The sequence below is a fragment of the Prionailurus viverrinus genome, chromosome A3, assembly GCF_022837055.1.
Source record: "Prionailurus viverrinus isolate Anna chromosome A3, UM_Priviv_1.0, whole genome shotgun sequence".
In the NCBI taxonomy this organism is placed as follows: domain Eukaryota; kingdom Metazoa; phylum Chordata; class Mammalia; order Carnivora; family Felidae; genus Prionailurus; species Prionailurus viverrinus.
The window spans coordinates 18688547-18710559 of NC_062563.1; the positions used below are offsets into that span (position 1 = coordinate 18688547).

Below are 22013 nucleotides of genomic sequence, written 5' to 3' on the forward strand. Positions count from 1 at the left end.
TCCCCTCCCATGCCTATCTGCAGGTCCCTGGATGCTGCAGAAGTGTTTTTTTGTTTGTTTGTTTTTTAAGATTTATTTGTTTGAGGTGCCTGGGTGGTTCAGTCGGTTGGGTGTCCGACTTCAGCTCAGGTCATGATCTCACAGTTCATGAGTTCAGGCCCTGCGTCGAGCTCTGTACTGACAGCTCAGACCCTGGATCCTGCTTCGGATTCTGTGTCTCCCTCTCTCCCCGCTCCCCCCACACTCTGTCTCTCTCTCTCTCTCAAAAATAAACATTAAAAAAAATAAAAAAAAGATTTATTTATTTAAGTAATCTCTATACCCAACGTGAGGTTCTAACTCACACCCCCAAGATCAAGAGTTGCATGTTCTACCAACTGAACCAGCCAGGTGCCCTGCTGCAGAAGGGTTTTAAGAATCAGATTCCACTAACCCTGTTCAGTTCTGCAGACCTGACTCTATGAAGGTCAAGCCTACTGCCTCTCCTGAGTGGAGCCTCCAGAACCTTCCTTTGCTTGTACCTGTACTATTCATTTGTGGATCAGCTGTGTGTGCCTATTGATTTCTTGTTTGGTAACATAACATTTGTATCTCTATGTTTGACTTCTTTTGTACTACAGACTTTTCTCAAGTTTAAGAACAGGAATTACTGTCTGACCGGTTTGCCTCTCGCCTCCCTTCTGCTCCAACACCTCTCATTGCTGTATTGTATGTGCCTTGCATATACATGCTGCTCCCTCTCTGCCTGGAGTTCCATCCCTCCTCTACCTCGTTTATGTTATTTCATCTTTTGTGAGCGAGGGGCATGATTTTGCAAAGGGAGGGCCACTTGATTCCCATGTAGGATTCACGGTCTGTCTCTGATATAACTCTCTTCCCAGCCCCTTTCTAGAAACTAAAGTGCACAGTCCTGAGCCCCTTGAGCATTCTTGAGAGTTTTAGACCCTTTGATCCTGTGTTGGACTAAAGAGGTTGTGCCTACCAATTACCTGGTCCTGCCTCAGCTTCTGCAGCAGCTTGTTCAGGAGAGCAAGCCCACTGTCCCTGTGAGGCAGGGGGAATGAGCAGCTGTCTACTTGCTTACCAAGAGCTTGACAGGGTTGGAGACCCTCAGGATCAATGCGTAAATCTCCATCTTGATCCCAGCTAGATTATGAGCTCCCTGAGGACAGGGATGCTGTCTGCCTTTGTGTCTAGGACAACACCTGGAACACAGTTGGTGCTTAAGAAATATTTTTTTAAGGAAGGAATAAAGAGGAGGAAGGAAGAATCATGAGGCATCTTGGCCAGTCTTGAGTCAAATGAGAGAAATGTGCACAAGTGAGGTAGACAGGGGTCAGGGGGCTGGTATCTCTGTATTTTCAAACTGGAAAAACCTCTGGCGTCTGCCAAGAAGTCAAGAAGTGGTCCTCAGAAAGGAGTTAGGGTCATAGGATGAAAACCATAGGAACACTGAGGCATCAAAGAAACTAAAAATATCCTCTCTCTGGGGGTGCGGTAAGGCTTGGCTGCATCATTACAGCTACTCCTGACAAAGTCAAGCCATGTTCATCTTAAATGTACCCAACAAACTGTTCTTGGAATCACCAGGACTCAGACCATTCCTACTTTGAGATAAAATGAGCCTCTACAGTCAGAATCCAACCTTTTATTTTTTTTAGTGGGTGCTAAGGAAACACCCATCAGGGGGCAGGCAGGGAGTGAGAGGGACAGGTGACTATCACTGGGTGGGAAGGAGGCCAGTAATGGAATTTAGCCAGGCAGGTGGATAACTCTCCCTCCCTCGCTCCATATATTTTCTTCACAGCATTTTCCACTACATGCCCCTGGTATTTATTTATTGTCTTCCTTTCCCCTTAGCATGCCTATTCCACAAGAGCCAGGCCTTTGTCCTATTGACCGCTGTATCCCCTGTCTTAGATCAATGCCTGGCATTTAGTGGATGTGCAAAAATTAGCTGCTAACGAATTAAAGAATATTAAACAATTAGTTGAATCTCTGCAATATGCTGGGCCCTGTCCTTGAGGATGCTACAAGGATAATGGGGGAAATAGGCCTGAACATAAATATACCATAGCTCGACACCTGATTTTTCGGAGGTATATCCAAGGCGCCGCAGGATCCCTGGGGGTGAAAACTCCCGGGGAGTAGGGGGGCCTTGGGAAGAAGCCCGTCGTGTGCCAAGAATGCCAGGAGTCAGGCGGAGCGGCAGGAGATGCGGCTGGAGACACAGGATGGAGCTCCTTGACTCTTCGCTTGGTTTCTCGGAATCTTTTCCTGACCTGCGGGACCCTCGCCTCTCTTCGCTTCTGTCTGCGGGATCGCGGTCCAAGCGGAATCCCTCTCTGTCGCGGGACCCCAGCTACATCCTCTCCCACCCTGAGAGACGCCAGCCCAGCGTCTTCCAGCCCGCCGGCCAGCTACCTGTGAGACCTCCACCTGCGGGCAGAACCCCCTCCTCGCCCGCGTGCTCCAGGTTCCCGCCCCCTGCCTGCGGAGTGCCGCGTGCAGGACCCCGCCCCGCCCCCTCGGCCCGCAGGACCCCAGCCCCGCCCCGCCCCCGTGGCCCCGCCGCTCAGTCCCGGGGGGCGGGGCCGCGCGCAGCGGCGTCTCCAAGGCGGGGGGCGCGAGGCAGAGGGCGGGGCGGCCCCGGCGCCGGCCAATCATCGCCGCGATCACATCCATGCAAATACGAGCACAATGGAGCGAGCCCATCACTCGCCCCTGCAAGCAAGCTTGAAATGGGCTTCCGCCTGAGCGGCAGTCAGGCTGACCAATGACTCTGTGTTTTGGGCCGGCGAAGCCCAATGGCGTGGCAGAGAAGGCGGGCCTGAGCTGGGTTAGGGTGTCCTTGCAGGGTGTCTGAGCTAAACTTCACCAAATAATAGCTGTTTGTATTTTGGCTGCTGCAGGAGCCATTTTAGGTAAGTTCTTCTCTTAACTTTTTATTTTCCTCCCCGGCCTTCGCTGGCCGGCCTTGTCCGCAGGTCCCTGGCCCCGCCCCGCTGGCCGGGCTAGGGTGCCCCTATGAATGGAGCCGGGATGAGGGGCTGCGGCGGCGCCGAGGCCCGGCCGGGGTCCGAGTGGGGCCGGCGGCGGGCGGCCTGGCGGAGGGGAGGCGGCGGCCTGAGGCCTGAGGAGAGGAGCCGGCCTCCGCCGCACGCCGCTCCCGCTCGCGCTCAGGCCGCGCTCGGGCCGGGCGGCCGTCCTTGGGAGTGCGCCGCTGCGGGCGGCGCAGAGGGGCGGGGGTCCGGGCAGCCCCCGGCCCCGAGCCTGGCGGGCGGGGGCGGGGCGTGCGGAGGCCCCCCCCGGGGCGGGCCGTGGAGGGACCCCCGGGCGGGCAGGGCAGCGCCGCGCGCGGCGGGGGTGACCGCTATTCCACTGCCGCCCCCGCGGAGAAGTTGCTCTATTGGCGTCCTGCGTCTGTTTGCAGGGGTGGAGGAGGGTGGGCTGGTGCCAGGCTGCTGCTCCGGGAGGGGGCGGGGGCCCCGGCGCGTCCTCGGAGCGCGCTCCCCCTCCGCCCCCTTCTTACGCACTAGCGCGCACTCGCCCCGAAAATTGGAACCCTGGAGGTGTCCAGCAACCCCGCAGCCAAGTTTTGTGCATTATTAGATTGCATGTTTGAGCTTTAAAAAAAAAAAAAAAAAAAAAAAAAGAGGAATCTGTCCCCTTTAGGGTATTTCCTTCACTGTTGAGAAGTAACGGCGTCTTTTGCTCCCAAATTTCCAGAGACATGCTTGTCAGATGTGCAGAGGGTTGGCAGCTACTTGGTTTTTAAAAAGACTCTGTTAGGAAATCCCCTCACTAGTGAGATAATTGAAATTTGAGTTTGTTTTCAGCTTCAGTTTTATTTGATCCAATTAAAAATACATAAGCAGGCACTTATATTTGTGTACATAAAGTATTCCTAGTACCAGTTATGACTGATATGACTGTGGTTTCGGTAGTGTGGGATCTAATAAGGCAATATAATTCAATTTTCAACTTGTAGGCCGGTGTTCTCCAAATTAGGATTTATGGACCATTAGTAATCTGGCCGAGGTTTCCAGTGAATCCTTGGCATCTCCAGGCATCCCTGGAACTGTTGTATGTACCTTCTTCCCCACCCCTTCAGAACTGCTTATTTCTGCTGTAACAGATCCATGAACAGAGAAGATACACATTTAAAAATTTCTGTAATTTTCAGTGTGTGCAATACTGCCCGAGATTCAGTTATTGTTTCTCAGATGGCGTATTGGAATACAATCCCATGAGGCCCCAAATTTCGGCATACTTTATGGGGCATGCTTGTGGTACTTAGAAAAGTCCTGGTAGGGACCACAGTACTGTGCTCTCAAGGCTAATTGTGAACTGTCTTTCTTACTGGAGATCTGTAGTTATTGACTGTGCCTGGCATGGTAGTTGGTTGATAAGCTGAATTGGTAAATCAAGTTGACAACCTCCGGGAGATAGTTTTTGTGAACTTTGTGGCTCTAGGACAGTACAAAGAAGGTTTGAGATCTATGTATGAAAAATGATTAGGCATGAATATTCAAGTAACATGGTTTATGCCAACCGGAACAGGTGGTTTCATATAAGCAATGCGTGACTGTAACCCAAGGCCTGGGAAAATGGGGAGTGGTAAAATGATTAATTTTGGACTTCTTTTTGCCCCAGGGCAGATCTCCTTGATGAATTATGAAGGATTATTAAAACCTTTTTCTTCATTAATGGACTTTTAAGAGTTAACCTTTACAATTTTTTTTTTTTCCTTTTTGCTAACTTTGGAATCTCCTTTATAGTAACTAGAATATGATACTGTTCTTGCTGTAGTCTGGTCATGGGCAAAATAAATCTCAATCTCTTGTGAAGTTAGTTGTGTCTCATCGTGGTATCAGTCTGCCTGGAGTCACATCTTTTATCCTGCAGTTCTTTCTTGCCTTTTTATAGTTAGTTTTTCTGTTGTTAACAGCATGCATGGTTTTTCAGTGTGATCACTTATACCACAACTTTTTAATATTCTCTATTTTTATGATTATTTTTATAATTTATTGATATAGTTGGAAGTTCTCTGAACTCATCAGTGTGTTACTTTTTGCCAACCACACAAGAAGTTGAAAGACCAGTTTGGAGTGAAATGGGAGAGCCATAAGTAACACTACTGTATTTCTGGAAGATCCTTTAGCAGTTAGTTTTTATATTTATGTATTTACTTTTCTTATAACTATTTCAAATACCAAAGATCTCAAGCAGAATCCTGTCTCTTTAGAAACCAGATCTCATTTGTGATTTTTGCCATTATGTTACAGAAAACTTGTCAGAAACAATAGACGCTTGGACCACTGTGTCTTAGAGATCTCTTTGAGTTATAGAAGTTTCAAACAAGTGTTTCGGTTTTCTTGGAAACATGGCTTTGCCCCAAGCAGAGGTTGTGGTTATGTCTTCTTGTGTTAAACCATGAAGAAAAAGGGTTCCTCACTCTCAGGCTTGATTCTCACTGTAGGGGCCTATGTTTTTCAGCTTTCATGGAAAGACTTTGTATTGGTAATGGCTGAATGGAGTTGTATTGGTAATGGCTGGACCCTTTTGAACAGGTTAGAGGGTTCGAGGATTCTACCTGCAAAAAGATTTTCGGTATTTGACAATGACAATATCTAAGTCAACCGAGGAGACTGTGTTTTCACTTCCTTTTATCCCCCCCAGGATAACAAGGTTAGAAATAGTTTTATTTATTTAAAGATTTTATTTTATTTTTAAGATTTTTTTTTAAATGTTTATTTTTGAGAGAGAGAGCATAAGTGGAGGAGGGGCAGAGAGAGAGAGGGAGACAGAGAATCTGAAGCAGGCTTTGTGCTATCGGCATAAAGCCCTACTTGGGGCTCAAACCCACCAACTGTGAGATCATGACCTGAGCTGAAGTTGGGCACTCAACTGACTGTGCCACCTAGGCACCCCTAAAGATTTGATTTGATTTAAAAAATGTTTTTGGGGCGCCTGGGTGGCGCAGTCGGTTAAGCGTCCGACTTCAGCCAGGTCACGATCTCGCGGTCCGTGAGTTCGAGCCCCGCGTCGGGCTCTGGGCTGATGGCTCAGAGCCTGGAGCCTGTTTCCAATTCTGTGTCTCCCTCTCTCTCTGCCCCTCCCCCGTTCATGCTCTGTCTCTCTCTGTCCCAAAAAATAAATAAACGTTGAAAAAAAAATTAAAAAAAAAATGTTTTTAATGTTTATTTTTGAGAGAGACAGAACGGGGGAGGGACAGAGAGAGAGGGAGACACAGAATCCGCAACAAGCTCCAGGCTCTGAGCTGTCAGCAGAGAGCCCGATGCAGGGCTCGAACTCACAAACCACAAGATTATGACCTGAAGCTGAAGTCGGATGCTTAACCAACCGAGCCACCCAGGTGCCCCAAGATTTTATTTTTTTAAAGTAATCTACATACCCAGAGTGGGGTTTGAACTCACAACCCTTAGATGAAGAGTCGCATGCCCTACCAATGGAGCCAACCAAGCACCCTGGAAATAGCTTTATTTTTAATAAATATTTAGTGTTTCACTTTATACTTCCATTCCTCATACAAAGCTTTAGTTTAATTCAGATGAAAAGCTGTAGTGAATTCCATGGAATTGCCTGCATTTCCCTGTACCAAGTTATTACATTGAAAACTCTTTGAAATAGATAAAATAATAGGTAGGGCTTAGCTATCTGTTTCCTAGAGAACAGGTTTGGTGTTTTGTGTTGTGTTTTTTTGTTTTTTTTTCTTTTTCCCCAATAGAACGTGACATACTTGTGAAGCGTGCAAGACGCACTAACGTTGAATACCTGGTGTGTGTTCAGCACTTAGCCAGGCACTGGGGCTGCAGAGATGAAAAAATGTCTCATTTTCATGGCCATTCCATGAGGATGGACGGAAGCTCAGAAAGATGAAGTAACTTATGAAACTAGTATATAAAGGCAATAAAACTAGTAAATGTTGGAGCCAGAATTTGAACCCAGATCGTCTGGATTCAAAGCACATATTCTTTTCACCAACCAGCCTCTAAAGATTTCTTTAAAAGCTGGAATGTGCTGTCATGTTTTAGTGGTATGGGGCTAAGTCAACTAACAAGTTGTTCTATGCACTCACTCATTTTTACTACTTCGTTTCAAGAATGTGTCACTGAAAAAGCAAATTAGAATACAGTAAGGGTACCCTTTACCGTCCTTGTCTCCAAAGTGTAGGAGAGGTCTTTGTAGGGCACCTAAGAGTTCACCCTGGCCTGGTACTAATAACCATGAAGTGCAGAGGGAGAATGCAGTCACTTTTTCCTTGCCAAAATGTTCTTTTCTTTAGTTCATTTTGTGGAGGCGTTGATACCCTCTTGAGAAATTCTGTTACTTCCATAAAAGTCCTGAAGGTAGTAAAATGGAGTTATTTTAAAATATCCATCCCTGTTCCCATTTCTAAACTGAATTATTTGCATAAAATCCAGAGAAAAGCATTTCTTTTTGCTTGTAGTACCCCTATTAGTTGGTTTTTATAGTTTGTAATAGTAATTCTTTACATACTCGTGTACTTACTCTTTATGTCGTTTGCCGTCGAGACTTTTAGAATCTTTGATAATGTATATGACATAAATAGTTCCTGTTTTGAGGAATCATTTTTTTCAGTTGATGTACCTTTTCTTTCCATAGTCATAACGAAGGACTTAAATTTTTAGCAAGGAAAAAACCATGATATTTCAATAGATTGCCATGATGCTTTTATCCGCTAGTTATTTCAGAACTTAACCTACTAAGATAGTATATGAAAATTTCAGGAAAATTAGGAAGTAGAATTTTAAGATAACTTCAGGACATGAATTGAAACAAGTTGGATTCGAATTTTCTAAATAAGTAAAGGGAGATTTCTCTTTTTCTACTCCTTTGTTAATTAAAGATTTTTGTAGGGAGTATTTTCACTGATCTTTTTTATGGATTAAATATATTATCAGTAAATTTTAAATATATTTAAAAATTTGTCCTACATTATGTGACCAAAGTATTTTATTTTTGGAATCTTTCTCTCTCTATATATATATTTTAAGATTTTTCTTTATTTTGAGAGAGAGAGAGAGAGAGAGAGAGAGTGAGGAAGGAAGGGGCAGAGAGAGAATCCCAAGCAGCCTCCATGCTGCCAGTGCAGAGCCGGATGTGGGGCTCGAACTTACGAGCCATGAGGTCATGACCTGAGCTGAAACCAAGAGTCGGACACTTAACCGACTGAGCCACCCAGGTGCTCAGAAATCTCTATATTTTTTAATTGTAAGATTGTTTTACATAAAAGGTCAGGCTTCAGGTTAAAAGAAGGTCTAATTACTGTGGTAACCTTGGTCTTTAGTTCCTACCTGTTTAGGTTGAGGCTTTTTATCCTGGGATTCATGGACCCCTAGAGACTCTTTGCTCTGTGAACTCTCCAAAATAGTATGCAAAATTTTGTTTGTGTGTGCACTTTTATGGGCAGTGAATCCATTCCTTTCATAATTCTTGAAGGCATCTGTGACTCCCACCTTCCCTTCCTGTACCCCCATGTTTTCCCATCCCCTCTTTTCCCCTCTGTCTCTTCCTATCCACATGCAAAAACAATATTAAGGATCATTGATTTAGGTCATTTCAAAGCTAGTTGTTTTGTATGAGCAAAATCTTTTCCAGGAGGCTGACTTTGTTGGGCTTTTTTTGCCCTTCAGGAGGTATTGCGATTTCAGTCTGAATTAGTTGGCTTGGGCTTGGTGAAGTACTTCTGAATCACTCCGGGCAGCATCCAGGCAAGGGTTATCCCTGGAATTCTTCCCTGCCTTATTTTTATACTTGGGAAGCTGTTCCACACCCTTTCCCCTGCAGCCTGATAAAAGAGTAAAGGTTCAAGCAGGAGGCGTGAGGGCAATTGCAAAACAGTCTTAGAGGGTCCTTGGCCTCTCTGCTGCAGCCATGTGCTTCTTCAGATGGGACTGGAGGGGTGGCCATGGCAAAAGCTCCTGACATTTTCTTGCTTTGAATACTACTTACTCATTCAGTTACTGCTTCATTCAATATGTTAGGAGGAAAAAGGGGTTAAGAGGAACAATTAAAAAATAACCCCTCTGTTTTCATATTCCCCAGACTTTGTATGTGATACCTTGCAACTTTTCTGTCAATGTTGTTAATTTCAAGTGGAATTTTTCTTAATTTCTGGTTGAACATGTGAGCTTATTTTGCAGATAACATGCATATATGTTGAGTTCTGTTAAACCAGATGTTACTATAGGCAAGAGGATGAAATGTTAAAATTCTCAGAGCCTTATTTTATAATTTGCTTAAGAAAAAATGAAGCAAATTGGTAAAACAATATTTAGAGCAACAACAAAATTCTAAAAGTAGTCTCTAGGAAATGGCCAAACTTGAGAAATTCTGGAAGTTTTCTTAGAGAAGTTCATTTGTTGGGCCAGACCAGAAGTTGACTAGAAGAAAAATCCATTTCTTTGGTTTGATATATATATTGAGGAAAACACCTTAAGCTTGAGGCAGTTCCGTGAAGGGCATGGACTCCTATGAGGGGATTCTGTTTGATTTGTTCCTTCCCTAAGTGTACATGAGTAAAGAAGTTGGCTTGGACTATTTACTTTGGGTTCAAGGAAACCATCAGTATTCTAAGAAATTCTTTGAAGGGTGCCTGGGTGGCTCATTTGCTTAAGCATTCGACTCTTGATTTCGGCTCAGGTCATGACCTCAGCCTTTGTGGGTTTGAGCCCCACATAAGGCTCTGCGCTGACAGTGCAGAGTCTGCTTGGGATTCTCCCTCTCCCTCTGCCCTTCCCCCTCTCAAAATAAATAAACTTAAAAAAAATTCTTTGAAAGGTTATGTCCAGTAAGCTAGGTCCAAATCATAGATTTTATTTACTGAAAGAAATTTTATATAATTTAACACAAAGACTTTATTAATGTTCATTTGTGTATTTCGACCTAAACGACTCTTTTAAAGGTAGCAGTCTAAATTCATCTGTAGGTTAGCCTGAAGAAGTCAAGGCATCATCCTTATTGACCATGTGGCAGAATCAGATCACGTTATAAACAGTAACACCATCAGATTGCTTTCTTTTTTTTAAAGTTTATTTATTTTGCAAGAGAGAAAAATAGAGTATGTGAGTGGGGGAGGGGCAGAGAGGGAGGGAGAGAGAATCCTGAGCAGGCTCAGAGCTGTCAGTGAAGAACCTGATGTGGGTCTCTGACCCACGAACCCTGAGATCATGACCTAAGCCGAAATCAAGAGTTGTACCCTTAACCTACTGAGCCACACAGGTGCCCCAGATTGCTTCTCTTAGTTGGCCCTTTATAGCATTGTTTTTAAGGGACTCGATATTCTGCTTAATAGAATTAGCATTTTTACCTTGAGTTGTAAAACTATGTTGAGGAAATAATAGAGGATATGAAAGAGATCATTAATGACCAGCTCCCAAAAGATAATTGTAAAAATATGAAATAAGTTCTTTTAGATCAGAGCTGGATCTAGATCTAGGTCAGTGTTAGTCCACAGATCTGTGCAGGTCTACGGGTTGTTTGTTACCTGTCTGTGACCAGGTTAAGTACAGAACCTGAAGCATTTAGATGTTTTTACAGCATTTTTTAGAAAAATGATTTGTCTGTTGAGTCTGATAATAAAAAAAAATGTAAGTTTATAGTAGTCTTTGTTTAAAAAAATTTTTTTCCTGATAATTCATTTTTCTGGTGTTTTATAAAAGAATTAAGTCTATGATAAATTGGGAAAAAACAAAAAGTTCTTAACCATAGGGAGCAGTACTCAAGGTGATAGGTAACATCACCATTCTCTTGCAGCTTGTTTAGAAATGGCCCACATTTTGGGGCCACTTATCAGACTGACTGAAATAAACTACCTGGGGTAGGGACCAAGTAATCTTTGTTTTAACAAGCTGTACTAATGATTTTTGGGCACATTTAAATCTAAGAAACTTTGTTGTAAAATTAAAAAAAAGAAACTTTGTGCTAAATCAGAACTGTCCAGTATAAGTTTGTGCTATGATGAAAAATGTCTTATATTTGTGAGACCCACTCATCACGTGGCTTTTGAGCCCTTAAAAGGTGGCTAGTATGACTGAGGCATAGAATTTTACATTTTATTTAATATTAGTTAATTTAAATAGCCACATACGGCTAGTGGCACTAGCATTTGATAGCACAGGTTTAGATCCTTTAGAGTCCCCCTATCTTGGGGGGGGGGGGGCAGAAGTGGATTTTTTCCATTCCTTTAGAAATTAGAATATAGGACAAGACTATCCTTTAGACTTCAAATGAGACTAAGCCAATCATATAATAAAAGTTGGCACTGTTTGCCCATTTATATTTACCTCTTTTTATCTAAAAGTTGACTTGATGTTAAGAAAATAGTAGGGTCGGAAAATAAATTTAGATCCGTGTCACAAAGGTTTTGAAAACAGCAGGGTAGCTGTTTTAGTGAGGCCTTGTGATCCTTCATGGCTGTGACTAACATGCATAATGTCTTGCAATATGACTTCTTAGGCTTTTTTCTTTCATATAAAGATTTTTTTTTTTTTAATTTTTTTTTTCAACGTTTTATTTATTTTTGGGACAGAGAGAGACAGAGCATGAACGGGGGAGGGGCAGAGAGAGAGGGACACACAGAATCGGAAACAGGCTCCAGGCTCTGAGCCATCAGCCCAGAGCCTGACGTGGGGCTCGAACTCACGGACCGCTTAACCGACTGCGCCACCCAGGCGCCCCTCATATAAAGATTTAAGCTTTTAAGTGCAACATTGTAGTTTTCTTGTTCTCATTATAAAGCACCAGTTATGGAGAGTTCTCATTACGTTAGACTAGTTAATGGAGATTTTTTTTCATATGGAGAGTATTTTTGGTTACTTAGAGGATAGTTTTTCATTTTATAAAGGTAATCTTTGTTTTTAATAATATCCACCAAGGATCCTTTGAAAGGTTGAACTTTATACTCTGTCCCCTTCCAATACATTTAAAAATTGATTGGTAAAACATTTCCTTTACTCATACAGAGTTGTATATGCTTCTCTGCCTCTTTCTCCATCTACTTGTACTTCATATTTAAACTCCTAAAAGTCAAGGATAGCATTGACTCTAATATATTGATCAGTATCCATTGCAGTATTGGAGATTGTTTTCTGATTGACAAGTGGAAGGAAATGTAGCTGTAAAAGTAAATGAAGATGCACATGTAGAATCATAGCTTTTTGAAATGCTGTCCACACACAGTGAGTCTTTTCTAATAGGACCATAATTTTATTAAATATATTTTCCAGGTTTTAGGTTTTCAGGCAGGAGATTGTTAGTCATACAGGCAATGACTTTTGAAGCATAAGAGACAGTAAAGGGTATTCCATGTTGTTGATACACTCAGAGTGTTGATATACTTAGAGTGGGTAGGTTCCTTAAGATCGTGGATAGGGCTGCAGGAATCACAAAATTGTCAATGCAACAGTGTCAGTTACTTTGTTTATGGCATGAATTAATGTTGTGTTATCTTCCATTGGTGTTCATTAAAAAGCACCATTTCCCATGTTGTTGTAGGGATGGTCTTATATTCTCAGCGAGTGAAGATGTCCTGGTAGGTTGTCTCGGCAGGGGCTTCTGTGTAGCTGAAAACGACACGAGTATCACTGATTGGTGTGGCTCAACATTTTGTAACATGGTGCTTTGGGCTCTTTTGTCTGACTTTCTCCAAAGAGTTTCAAGTTCTTAATCTCTAGGTATATATTTGGACTGCTGCTTTGGAATTGAAAAATCCAGTCTGTTGGTACTGAGATCTGATAGTTGACAGATCTTAAGTTTAAAATGTTTGCAGGTTCTTTGCTTCCAGTTTGTTTCCATCACTGTCACTGGTTCCTAGAGCTGTGACTGGAATGTGGTATGACATGTTACTAAAAGACTGATTTCATAAGCCATGGACAAATACCAGTCTCCTTATTTACACATACTAGTCGTACTCTGCCCACCCTTTTCCACTCTAGCGCAGCACTTCATGCTAGTAGGGCTCTTCCTGGGTGCTCTGACTTGCCCCTGTGCTCACTCTTGAACTAAGCTTTGTTGCTACCATCAGAGCTGTGCTTGTGGAGTTATTTCTAGTTTAAGCTTTATGCGTTATCAGGTCTTACATAATTCAGCATCTCAACTAGATTCCTCTAAACCAAAGCCTCTTTCTGGCTTCTCAGGATTGCGGGAGAGTAGTTTTGGAAGGGAGTTTAGAGGCCATCTAGTTCAATTTCATCATCTTATGGATGACAGAATGGACTTCTAGTCATATAAGTATTTTGTGGGGCCATAGCGCTGGTCTACGGCCAAGTCAGGCTTAGAATTCAATTCTCATTTTACTAAATAGGACTCTTTCCCTGACTCTGATGGTGAAGGTCCTGAAACCCCCTGTGGGAGAATTACCTTAAGAACTTATGGGGATAGTATGGGGAAGTTGGGTTCTGAGATTAGAAGTGAATTTGTGAAAGGCTGAATAATTTTTTTTAATGTTCTCAAATAAAACAAAGATATCAATGAAACTTTACATGTCTTAAATGAGTAGGAAGGAGTGGTACTATTTTGGGAACTCTTGTTTACTATGTCTTATTTACTAGAAACATTTTGGCATGTCCTTTCCTTTTATATCATGGTAAAAGGCTTGTGGTACTATTTTGGTAACTCTTGTTTACTACTTTTTATTTACTAGAAACTTTTTGGCATATCCCTCCATGATATCATTGTGAAATCCTTTGTAAATTTACCTTTGCTTTATTGCAAATAATGTGAATGATAGTTTTTTCCCCCACATCTGCATACACATTCAGTTTTTTAATTTAGGATTATTACAATAGGTTTTGCCCAGACCCCTTAATTATTGTGATAATCATAGCAGCTGCCAATCACTGAACGCTTACTGTATGCCAGGTGTGGTGCTAGGCTCTTGTGTGGTGTGGTTCTTAGGGCTGTTCACTGATGCCCTATTTTTGTTTCTCTTTTGGGTACCTGGTAGAATAGTACTTCTCCATCACCTTGAAGTTGAACATGGCTCTGTGACTTGCTTTGGATATTGAAAGTTGAGTACAAGTGATGTGAGACACTTCTAGGCAAATACCTCTTTTTTTCTGAAAGAAATCTTCAGTGGTTATGTAGTGTAAGCAATAAGCCTATGCTTTAAACCATTGAGTTATTTATTAAAAAAAATTTTTTTAACATTTATTTATTTTTGAGAGACAGAGACAGAGTGTGAGCGGGGGAGGGGAGGGAGAAGGAAACAGAATCTGAAGCAGGCTCCAGGCTTTGAGCTGTCAGCACAGAGCCTGATATGGGGCTTGAACCCACGGACTGTGAGATCATGACCTGAGCTGAAGTCGGACGCTTAACCAACTGAGCCACCCAGACGCCCCTAAACCACTGAATTTTTTAAAATTTTCTTTTTTGTTTTTTAAAATTTACATCCGAATTAGTTAGCATATAGTGCAAAAATGATTTCAGAAGTAGATTCCTTAGTGCCCCTTACCCATTTAGCCCATCCCCCCTTCCACAGCCCCTCTAGTAACCCTCAGTTTGTTCTCCATATTTATTAGTGTCTTCTTTTTTTTTTTTAATTTTTTTTTAACGTTTATTTATTTTTGAGACAGAGAGAGACAGAGCATGAACGGGGGAGGGGCAGAGAGAGAGGGAGACACAGAATCGGAAGCAGGCTCCAGGCTCTGAGCCATCAGCCCAGAGCCCGATGCGGGGCGCGAAATCATGGACCGCGAGATTGTGACCTGAGCCGAAGTCGGTCGCTTAACCGACTGAGCCACTCAGGCGCCCCTATGAGTCTCTTCTGTTTTGTCCCCCTCCCTGTTTTTATATTATTTTTGTTTCCCTTCCCTTATGTTCATCTGTTTTGTCTCTTAAAGTCCTCATATGCATGAAGTCATATGATATTTGTCTTTCTCTGACTAATTTCACTCAGCATAATACCCTCCAGTTCCATCCATGTAGTTGCAAATGGCAAGATTTCATTCTTTTTGATTGCCAAGTAACACTCCATTGTATATATATACCACATCTTCTTTATCCATTCATCCATCGATGGACATTTGGGCTCTTTCCATACTTTGGCTGTTGTTGATAGTGCTACTATATACATGGGGGTGCATGTGTCCCTTTGAAACAGTACACACACCTGTATCCCTTGGATAAATACCTAGTAGTGCAATTGCTGGGTCATAGGGTAGTTCTATTTTAAGTCTTTTTGAGGAACCTCCATTCTGTTTTCCATAGTGGCTGCACCAGCTTGCATTCCCATAAGCCACTGAGGTTTTTAAATGGAGTTTTAATTGCAGCATAAATCAAGCTCATCCTGAATAATGTAAATATACATGTATTACCATCATTGATCTTCGTGGCTGAGTACTGATATTGGCCCATTTTACAGTTGAGGAAATGGAGACAAAGGAATTAAGTTTACCTGTGTGGCAGAACTAGTGGCCCAGGCACTTTGAGCCCTTCATTCTTAAGCACTGTTGTTTGCTGCCATTGATTATGCTATCAACTCAGTACCCACTATTGTGTATAGAATATGGGTTCTGCCCATGATAATGTCCTGCCAGAGCTTATGTTTACTTCTCTGTTCCATCCCTTCTTACAGATACTCCTGAAGTTCCAGGTCCAAGGGTCTCTTACCGGGATTTACTTTTCTCAGTGTTGCACTACAGAAACCTCCATTCCTTTTCTGTTGTCTGTTATCTACTTTTACTGCCTTCTGGGATTCCATCTTTTATGTGTTTGAATCCTTGCTCTGCCGCTCACTGGCTGTGTGAACCTCCCTGTTCCTCAGTTTCACATCTGTACAATACATATCTCATTTCGTTGTTTTGAGGATTGAGTTCATTTACGTAAAGCCTTGGAACAATGCCTGGCACATGTAAGCATAAGTGTTGGATATTATAGTTTCAAAGGATCAGGTATCGCAGGGCCCAGATGAATGGAGATAAGACATTACTGATCTTAATCTTTCTGATATTAAGATAATAAAGGCTTTATGCCACATTTAATTTAATTTTTTCTTTTATTTAACAGGAATTGCTGAACAGCTCTACATGGCACTATGCTCTGGGGAGTGGGGTGGAGAATGACCTAGAGCTTACCCTCAAAGAATTTATAGTATAACGGGGAGCCAAGATATACATAAATACCTGTACGCTGATACTTGTGCTACTGCAAGGTAGCCCATAAAAAGTATCCTTTGGGAGTTCAGAAAAGTAGGAAGTGAGGAATCAGAGAAGACTTTGAGTGGTAGCTTTTATTAGTGTTGGAAGGATACATGGGATTTGGAAGTGGAGACTGGAAGAAATCGCCAGGTGAAAGGAAGCATTAGATCAGAGGCCTGTAATAAACATGTTCATTCAATCAGCAGATATATAGTGAGCATTTACTATGTGCTAGGCATTGATATAAGCCCTGGGGATGCCGCAGTAAACAGAAGGAAGTTCTTGTTCTTGTGGAGCTTGTATTATAGTGAGTGTTTGAATATACAGAACCATAACGTATCAAGTGGTGGTAAGGACTAGGAAGAGGATTAACGAGACAGATTTCTATAACTAAGAAAAAACATGATTCATTTCTAATATTTTTCTTCGGGTATCTTTTGAGGAAACCCGAAGCTGAGCTAAATGGCTTTTTCGTGTGCACCGGGCCATATCTGTGCCGTTTTCCATGCTCATAATTCTCTGCTCTTTGCTCTCAGCCTGTCTAGATAATTTCCTTTCTTTGAAACTTGAGCTCGGGACCCGGAATCTTCATGGGGCCATCCCCCTTGTAAGTGCCAGAAGCACCCTTTTCCCTTCTGCACTTCTGGAGTCAGGTTTGGCCCATGTAGCTAATTTGGCATTTCATATTGAACTGCCTTTGTCTTTTCTCAAATTGTTCATTGTTTATCTCACAAGTATGTGATACCCATTCATTTGGTAAACAGTTATTGGACTTGCATTGTGTTTCAGCCATGTCTGGGCACTAGGAACTTGAAGATAAATGCACATGGTCTGTGCCCTTGAGGAATGCACAGTCTGTTAGAAGGGAAAGAAATGTAAACTGCTACTACGAACATCATGATAAATGTCAAATTAGACAATTGGATAAATGTCCAAAGTTTTGTTGGAAGCAAGAAGGGGAGGCAGCCATCTACTCAGGGAAGTTGTTTAAGAGTTTGGAAAGGAGGAAACTTTAAAATTGGTTCTTGAAAGTTGATTTGGATCACAGAGACTGGAATTGGTGTCTGTGAGTTTAGAAAGCCTTTTATGCATGGACAGTATCCTGTGAGGGGGTGGTGCGGACAGGGAAGTTCAGTGTAGCTGGAGGAGTAGTGGAGACCTGTGGATTTGTGGTGGGCATGAGGCCTGGAGAAGTAGGTTTGGAGACATAGAAAGGCTTTGCAAATGGGGCACCTGGGTGACTCAGTCGGTTGAGCGTCCAACTTGGGCTCAGGTCATGATCTCGCAGTTGACAAGTTCGAGCCCCGTGTCGGGCTCTGTGCTGATAGCTTGGAGCCTGGAGCCTGCTTTGGATTCTATGCCTCCCTCTCTCTCTGCTCCTCCCCCGCTCATGCTCTGTCTCTCTCTGTCTCAAAAATAAATATAACCATTAAAAAAAAAAAAGAATGAAAAAAAAGAAAGGCTTTGAAAATGATGGTAAGGAGTTGAGATTTGTGTGGACAGTGAGGAATCATCAGAGGTTTTATTACCGAGGAGTAGATTATATTCTGTACTTGGGCAGTAGAGATCAAATGGTGCTCAAATTTTGCTGCATGTTACCTGGAGAGCTCTAGAAAATACCAATGCCTAGGCCACACACAATAAAACCCGATTGTCTAGATCCTCGAGGGACCCAGGTGTTGGATTTTTGATAACTTCCCAGGTGATTGCAGTGTGCCACCCAGGTTTGAGAACCTGTGGTTTGAAAGGCCTGATGGCAGTTTAATAAATGAGGAGGCTGGCTGGAAGAGAAGTCTTTGAGGCATTGGGAACGGGGACAAGGGAAGACTGAGCCAACCATTATTTTTCTTCAGTTTCTCTGTTTTCAACAAAATGGTGGCCCCCAGGGGAGCAAAGTCCAGTCTTTGTACTTTGAACTTTTCAGAGATTTGTGCATAGTAGATTCTTAATAAACATTTGCCTTGATTAGTTTTCTTTTGTTCAGGTACTCATAGTTGAGTATTCAGGGCATTTTATTTCTTTTGCTTCTTTCCTTTTTGTTATTAAATAGAAATTCCTTTAGGGATGTGAGTGAATGGAAATGAAACCTTTTGGTCTGTTCTACTTCCTCATAGTTCTGATTAAAGATTTAGGAAGTTAAAATTCAATGATTAAAACAATTAGTCTGCATATGGATTTGGTTTATCCATACTCTCTTTCCTTATTAGTGTGAATAAGTAAGTTTGCCTTTAGGTAATCTCTACATCCAATGCTGGGCTTAAACTCACAACCCTGAGATCAAGAGTTGCCCCCTCTGCTGACTGAGCCAGCCAGGCACCCCAATATTCTTAAAGTATTGTTAAAGTTTATCTTCTACAACATGTGGAAAGTGCACCTTAACACTAGATTCTGTTAATCTGTGTAACTCAGGAACTTAGCCGTGTGGTATAGAGTATATTTGAAATAATTTTTCTTTGCCAAATACACTTATTTCTGAGTGGGGATAATATTTTTAAAAATGCTGTGAATCATTTTTTAAAAATGGTTTCTTTGGGAGAGAGAGCAAATGAGCATGAGTGGGGAAGGGACAGAGAGAGAGGGAGAGAGAATCCCAAGCAGGCTCCACGCTGTCAGTGCAGAGCCTGACATGGGGCATGATGTCACGTGAGATCACGACCTGAGCTGAAATCAAGAGTCCTACACTCACCCGACTGAGCCACTCAGGCGCCCCCACTGTGAATCATTTTTGTGTGAACTCTTCATTCTCTGTTCTAATAGAGGGGAGTCAGAACATACAGGAATTAAAAACTTTTATATAGTCGATGTTGTTTATACCTCCCTCCTGACATTTGTGTCTTGAAAAACATCAAACCTATAGAAAGTTATGGGAATGTTACCATTAACACCCATCTCCCCTTCACCTAGATTCACCAATTACTGTTGCCAAATTTTCACTTGCTTGTTTGTGCGTGCTCTGTTTTTAGCCATATCCTTTGGGAGTTACTTGCAGACAGACATTATGACACTTCACTCTTAAATACTTTTGCATCTTTATTGTGAGAGAAAGCGTACATAATTATAATTACATCATTCAGGACACTTGACATATAACCAATATATAGTCTGTGTCTAAATCTTACCACTCACCTGTTCTCTAGCTTTTTTATTCCTGTTCTCCAATCCAGTTTAGGACTGTGCATTGTACTAAGTTGTCATGTGTCCTTATATTTCAGTATTGATTAGTGTGATCCAGTAGTTGCAGAATTCAGGAATGGAAGTGAAAACCTCTGTAAGGGCAGTGAGGCCGAGCTTCTCATCCTTCTCCCCAGCTGGCCTCCTTCATGCTCTCGCAGCCGTCTGGGAATTGGCCCTCGGAGACGGAAGGCAGAGTTCTGAAGTGGAACCCAGCAGCTAATGCAGACCTGACTGTGCACATCCTCCTGAGGCCAGGAGGGACTTTATCTTGAACAGAGGTAGTTTTCATTTTAGGATCAAAGCCATTCCGGTTGCCCAGGTGCTTAATTAAGAAAATGTAGTTTAAAAAAGAAAAAGAAAATGTGATAGTGTCAATGGGACTTTGAGAAAAGATTTTCATAGTTGACTGTAAATCATCTGAACGTTAAAAGTTAGTTGTCTTCTGCTCTTTCTTGAGGACCACTGATTATCATGACCTTGTCTTTCTATAATTCATGGGGTCTTCTTTTTCTTTCTCTTTTTTTTTTAACTAGTAGGACCTCCCTGCCCCTGCCCCCTTTAAATATGCCAGTGATTGTGTGTTTTTGTCTTTTCATTCCTTCTTAGGCAGACTTCTTTCCTGTTGCTTCAACTCTTTATAACCCTGGGATCTCTGTTTCCATCCTCACCATCCTCTGTGTTCCAGACCTTCCTTTCCAGCCACATCTCGGCAGCTGCAGCTATGTGCTCCACATGCAAAGCTGAGCTCCGTGTCTGTTCGTTAAGTCAGAGCGCTGGTTTGAATATTGGTTGGAGGATGAGAATGAGGTGGTATTTGATTAGGGAACTAGGAACATTAGGCTCCTGTCCCCTGTCAGCCCTTGCCCTCATCTCCCCTTCCCCCAATACCTCAAGGGAAACAGGTGAGCCAAAGGCAAGGCTTTGCTATCACCACCATTTCCTGCTCTGTGTGGAGTCTTGGAAGTTAGGCTTCTTGGAATGAATTCTTTTAACCCAGTGTTTCTCAACCTTTGTTTTTATTATCACTACCCTAAGAAGCCCTTTTAGACAATTTTTGTTTAGCATTATTACCCTCCTACCCATGAAATTTTAATACCACGAGTATATAGCGTATATGTGTATATACTGTGTGCGTCTGTATCACACATGAACAAGTTAAGATATTTTAACCCTCAAGAACCACTTTTTGTCCCTTTGGAGTGATACTGCTCAACTGAGAACGCTTGTTTTAACCTAGACTGTAGGCAGTCTAATGCCTAGAAACAAAGCAGCTGAAGAGTCCACTTGCTAACTTTCCTGTCTGCAGAGAATTTACTTTAGGCTTGCATCTGACCGCTGTAACTAGTTCTGTAATCTTGCTGTAGCCACAACTCACAGTAATAACAACTGTATATTGTGCCCGATGTACACACACATATGTAATTCAAAGGTTTTAATACTCAGTATTTATTCTTACTACTCATGATGCACTGTATCTACTGTATTAAGAAAATAGTTTTATTAAGATAATTTTCTACTTTAAAGTCACCTGTTTTTATTTGGTAAAGTTTTTAATTTAAAAAGAAGTGCTGGGGGCACCTGGGTGGCAAAGTTGGTTAAGTGTGGACTCTTTTTTTTTTAATTTTTTTTTTAACGTTTATTTATTTTTGAGACAGAGAGAGACAGAGCATGAACGGGGGAGGGGCAGAGAGAGAGGGAGACACAGAATCTGAAGCAGGCTCTAGGCTCTGAGCCATCAGCCCAGAGCCCGACGTGGGGCTTGAACTCACAGACCGCGAGATCGGAACCCAAGTTGAAGTTGGACGCTTAACCGACTGAGCCACCCAGACGCCCCAAGTGTGGACTCTTGATGTCAGCTCAGGTCATGATCTCATGGTTGTGAGGTTGGGCCCTGTGTCAGACTCTGTGCTAAGCATGGAGCCTGCTTAAGATTCTCTCTGTCTTTTTGCCCCTCCCCCACTGTGTACTGCACTCTAGAAAGAGAGAGAGAGAGAGAGAAAGAAAGAAAGAAAGAAAGAAAGAAAGAAAGAAAGAGAAAGAAATGCTGGTTGTTACCCACTAAGCATGTTTATTTTATTTTTGAGAGAGTGAGAGAGAGAGAGAGAGAGGGAGGGAGGGAGGGGCAGAGAGAGGCAGAGACACAGAATCCCAAGCAGGCTCCAGGCTCTGAGCTGTCAGCCCAGAGCCCAATGCAAGACTCGAACTCAAGGACTGCAGGATGGTGACCCGAGCCAAAGTCAGTTGCTTAACTGACTGAGTCACCCAGGCCCCCCATGACACACTGACTTACAGAAGCATGACAGCCAGCAGGAAGAGCAGTGCCTAGGCATAGCGGGTCTAGAGACCACCAAACACCCTCCGGAGAGGCAAGAAGAAAGAGGTGGGCAGAGCCTGAGCCTCTGTACTCACTGTAGTCATTGGATTTTGTTTCAGTAAATGCCCTTGAACTTGATCACACCAGCAGTTTTACTCCTTGGTAGGGAATGAAGCCTGGGGAGCTCATGGCAGGGGAGGGCTGCAGTGAGGTTTTTAAGCCCACAAGTAAAACTGCTCTGGTGGCAGCCAAACAGCTTGCCTCCCAGGGAGGTGAAATGAGCAACTTCATTCTTTGATTTGTGGTGCCAGCATCCCCTTGCTCCCCTTGAAAGAAAGAAA

At 42.7% G+C, this 22013-nt stretch overlaps 1 protein-coding gene across 3 annotated transcripts in view; it reads left to right on the plus strand.

Annotated features, from left to right (window-relative positions):
* The first annotated feature begins 2826 nt into the window (after positions 1 to 2826).
* The window catches only part of CHD6 (chromodomain helicase DNA binding protein 6), a 206698-nt gene continuing 187511 nt past the window's right edge, over positions 2827 to 22013 (plus strand). For all 3 annotated transcript variants that reach the window (XR_007150819.1, XM_047852262.1, XM_047852265.1), the window contains exon 1: positions 2827 to 2924. The gene's annotated coding sequence lies outside the window, so the exon portion shown is untranslated. The remainder of the gene's footprint in view (positions 2925 to 22013) is intronic.